Here is a 5,322-nt window from a genome sequence, read left to right on the forward strand (position 1 = left end):
GTCGCCAGTGTTGGGAATGAACGTCGAGACAGAACGAAATGTCGATATTGCGGTAAATGGCATTCGGGGAGTTGTAGATTCCCTGACCGCTCCTGTTACAAGTGCGGATCTGTTGACCACTTCATTAAAGATTGCCCAAGGTTGTCTGAACAGAATGTAAATCAGAGTGGGAAACCGGGTGCTACCACTGCTCGAGGTAGACCATCTGGAAATACGGGCAATGCTAGTGGTGGTCAGAGAGGATCTAGAGATGCTACGACCAGATCCGAGGCTCGTGCGCCTGCTAGAGCTTATGCTATACGTGCCCGCGAGGATGCTTCTTCGCCTGATGTTATTACCGGTACTTTTACTCTCTTTGATACTAATGTAATTGCTTTGATTGACCCCGGTTCTACTCATTCTTACATATGTGAAACCTTAGCATCCAGTAAGACTTTACCTATTGAGTCTACTGAGTTCGTAATTCGGGTGTCAAATCCCTTGGGTCGTTACGTGCTTGTCGACAAAGTGTGTAAGAAATGTCCCCTAGTAATTCGAGGTTCCTGTTTTCCGGCAGACTTGATGCTTTTGCCGTTTAATGAATTTGATGTTATTCTCGGGTTGGATTGGTTGACCGTGCATGATGCGGTTGTGAATTGCAAAAGCAAGACGATTGAATTGAGGTGCGCAAATAACGAAGTAATCCGAGTTGAGTCTACGGACTTGGATGGGTTGCCAGCTGTAATATCCTCAATGTTGGCCCAGAAATATGTAAGAAAACGGTGCGAAGCATGCCTTGCGTATGTACTTGATGACAAAGAATTAGAAAAGAAACCCGAATCTGTGCTGGTGGTTTGTGAATACCCGAATGTTTTTCCTGAAGAATTATCGGGTTTACCACCTGTTCGGGAGATAGAGTTTGGTATTGAGCTTGTACCTGGGACTACGCCGATTTCGATGGCTCCGTATCGTATGGCACCAACCGAGTTAAAAGAGTTGAAAGCTCAGTTGCAAGAATTGACGGATAGAGGTTTTGCTCGACCAAGTTTCTCACCTTGGGGTGCACCAGTATTGTTCGTGAAAAAGAAGGACGGAACCATGAGGTTGTGCATTGACTATCGTCAACTGAATAAAGTGACGATAAAGAACAAATATCCGTTACCGCGTATCGATGATTTGTTCGACCAACTGAAGGGAGCCTCAGTGTTCTCAAAAATAGATTTGAGATCGGGCTATTATCAGTTGCGAATTCGAGATTCGGACATACCCAAAACTGCCTTCAGAACGAGATATGGTCACTACGAGTTCTTAGTGATGCCGTTTGGGCTCACTAATGCCCCTGCGGTATTTATGGATTTGATGAATCGGATCTTCAGACCATATTTGGATCGGTTCGTAGTTGTGTTCATTGATGACATCTTGGTCTATTCAATAGATGAGACCGAACATGCTGAGCACCTGAGACTAGTGTTGCAAATTTTGCGGGATAAGCAGTTATATGCTAAGTTCAGTAAGTGTAAGTTCTGGTTAAGAGAGGTTAGCTTCTTGGGTCATGTGGTATCCGCATCGGGTATTCGAGTTGACCCGAGCAAAATTTCAGCCATACTTAACTGGAAGCCTCCAAGAAATATTACCGAAGTTCGGAGCTTCCTGGGGCTCGCCGGTTATTACTAACGATTTGTCAAAGGTTTCTCGATGATAGCCACACCAATGACAAAGCTACTTCAAAAGGATGTTAAGTTCGAATGGACGGAGAAATGTCAGAAAAGTTTTGATCAACTAAAAACTTTTTGACTGAAGCTCCAATTTTAGTGCAACCCGAATCAGGCAAAGAGTTTGTCATTTATAGTGACGCATCCCTACTTGGGTTGGGTTGCGTATTGATGCAAGAAGGTCGAGTGGTGGCCTATGCGTCGAGACAATTAAAGCCACATGAGAAAAATTATCTGACCCATGATCTTGAACTAGCTGCCATTGTATTTGCTTTAAAAATATGGCGACATTACTTATTTGGTGAAAAGTGCCATGTATTTTCGGATCACAAAAGTCTCAAATATTTGATGACTCAAAGAGACTTAAATCTGCGACAAAGACGTTGGCTTGAGTTGTTGAAAGATTACGAGCTTTCATTGATTACCACCCGGGAAAGGCTAATGTGGTTGCGGACGCCTTAAGTCGGAAATCATTGTTTGCTTTACGAGCGATGAATGTGCACTTGTCTGTTCTACCCGACAATGTGTTAGTAGCTGAATTAAAAGCCAAACCATTATTGATTCATCAAATTGGTGAAGCCCAGAAAGTTGATGATGAATTGGTTGCAAAACGGGCTGAGTGTGTTCCGAACAAGGAAACGGAGTTTCAAATTGATGATGATGATTGTTTGAGGTTCAGAAGTCGTTTGTGCGTTCCAAGGAATTCGGAACTCATTTCGATGATTCTGAACGAAGCCCATTGTAGCCGAATGTCAATTCACCCGGGGAGTACGAAAATGTACAACGATTTGAAACGTTGGTTTTGGTGGCATGGTATGAAACGAGACATCTCCGACTTTGTTTCGAGGTGTTTAATATGTCAACAAGTGAAAGCGGAACATCACGTGCCTTCAGGATTACTTCAGCCGATCATGATACCCGAGTGGAAATGGGATCGAGTCACAATGGACTTTGTGTCCGGACTGCCATTGTCAGCAAGTAAGAAGGATGCGATTTGGGTTGTTGTTGATAGACTGACTAAGTCAGCTCACTTTATCCCCGTGCGTACGGATTTTTCATTGGATAAACTAGCCGAATTGTATGTTTCTCAGATTGTGAGATTACACGGGGTACCTATTTCTATCGTGTCGGATAGAGATCCGAGATTCACCTCGCGATTTTGGAGGAAATTGCAAGAAGCTTTGGGTACCAAGCTGCATTTTAGCACTGCTTTTCACCCCCAAACCGATGGTCAATCTGAGCGGATAATTCAGATACTTGAGGATATGTTGAGATGTTGCATCCTCGAGTTCAGTAGTTCATGGGAACGGTATTTACCTTTGATTGAATTCGCTTATAACAATAGTTTTCAATCAAGTATTAAGATGGCACCTTACGAGGCTTTGTACGGTCGTAAATGCCGTACACCATTGTTTTGGACCGAGCTCGGTGAAAGTAAAATTTTCGGAGTTGATTTGATTAAGGATGCCGAACAGAAAGTAAAGGTAATCCGTGAAAGTCTGAAAGCAGCCACAGATCGTCAAAAATCGTATGCGAATTTGAAACGAAAGGACATTGAATATCAGGTGGGAGATAAAGTGTTTCTTAAAGTTTCGCCTTGGAAAAAGGTACTCAGATTTGGCTGTAAGGGCAAGTTGAGCCCGAGATTCATTGGGCCGTACGAAATCTCCGAACGAGTTGGTCCGGTTGCGTATAGATTGATTTTTCCCCTTGAACTTGAAAAGATTCACGATGTCTTTCATGTTTCGATGCTTCGACGTTATAGATCCGATCCGTCACATGTGATTAATCCCTCAGAAGTTGAAATTCAATCTGACTTGAGTTATGAAGAAGAACCGATTCGTATCCTAGCTCGTGAAGTGAAAGAGTTGCGAAACAAAAGGGTTCCGTTAGTTAAGGTGTTATGGCTCAAACACGGGATCGAGGAAGCTACTTGGGAAACCGAGAGCTCAATGAAAGAACGATACCCAAACCTATTTACCGTAAGATTTTCGGGGACGAAAATTTCTTAAGTGGGGGAGAGTTGTGACAGCCCAAAATTGACCCTAGTCGGGAAGTGGTTTCGGGACCGCTAAACCGAGTCACTGAAATGTTTGAATGTGATATTTATTGTCTAGAATATGTAATTATGAATGTGTGAAAATTTCAAGCTTCGATTTAGTCGATTGCATGTGAATTTAGTCAATAGGACTTATGTGCGACATTTTTGAAATGTGATAGGTCGAAGCATAAGGACCTATTAGAGCATGAAATAAAAAGGGGGGACTTGCATGTCAAATTCCCCCCCCCTTAACTAGTAGTGGCTGGCCATGACAAGCATGGTAGACCAAGTGTGATGGGCAAGACATGTCATAGACATGTTGTGTTGGTGCATCATGGGTGGAAAAAAATAAAATAAGGAGCATGGGCATAAAATAATGAAAGGGAATATGATGAAAACAAAAAAAAAGTGTGTAGTTGTTTCCCCCCCATTGCCGTGAGTTAAAGAAAAGAAGAGAGAAAATTTTGTTCATCCTTTTTCATCTTCATTTGGCCGAAAATTCAAAGGAAGGAGGAAGGAGTTCTTGCTTCATGTTTGGTTTGGAAGAGGATTAGGAGGAGGTTTGGCCATACTTGTATCTAGATCAAGCTCAAGAGCAAAGGGGAACTAAATCCGATAAAGGGAAGGAAAAAGTGGTCGAATAGCTATCGGAATCGTTCGACAACACCCGAGGTAAGTTCTTGAGTAAAAGAGCTTAAATTATGATTTGATTAGATCATGTTTTAAGCAAACCAAAATCATGCTCTTTGTGTGGCTATTGAGCCGAAATTGCAAGAATGATAAATGTCTTGTGTTTGAGTTTTACTAACAAAAACGAAATACGAATGTGCCATGATTTATTGTTAAATGTGCATGGTTATTTGAATGATGTCCGGGCTAAGTCCCGAAGGCTTTGTGCTAAGTGACCATATCCGGACTAAGATCCGAAGGCATTTGTGCGAGATACTAATTCCGGGCCAAGCCCGAAGGCATTTGTGCGAGTTACTAAATCCGGGTTAAGTCCCGAAGGCAATTGTGCGAGTTACTATAACCGGGCTATGTCCCGAAGGCATTTGAACGAGTAGCTATATCCGGTTAAATTCCGAAGGTACGTGATTTGGGAATGAATGATCTTGCTGTAAAAATTTTAGTAAATACTCTAGAAACATCCCAACACTGAGGTATGTTTCGTATGTGCTTGAATTTAGTTGAGCCCTTACAAATAAGTATTCGCTCAGTTGATAAACGAGCTACCGGCCTTTGGCTAAGTTGATCTTTTGTGTATGTACATAAGGGTTGGTAATGTGAACCAAGTATGATATCGAAAATTTGTGCATATGAAATTATTCGTTTAGCTATATGAATGCTATACTTTTGCTGTGCTGGAATTCCTTGCTCAAAACTTACTAAGCATAAATTGCTTACTCCGTTTCTTTGATCCTCTATTTTATAGATTTTGGTTCTCCAGCTATCGGACTCGGGATTTTGAAGTCGAAGTCGCCCACACTATCAAAGCCCCCCCTTTTGGTACACTTTTGGTTGAACTTCGAAATGGCATGTATAGGACTACCCGTTTGTTATGGGTCATGGACCCTTTGGACTTGTATAATT

The sequence above is a fragment of the Gossypium hirsutum genome, chromosome D13 (assembly GCF_007990345.1).
Source record: "Gossypium hirsutum isolate 1008001.06 chromosome D13, Gossypium_hirsutum_v2.1, whole genome shotgun sequence".
In the NCBI taxonomy this organism is placed as follows: domain Eukaryota; kingdom Viridiplantae; phylum Streptophyta; class Magnoliopsida; order Malvales; family Malvaceae; genus Gossypium; species Gossypium hirsutum.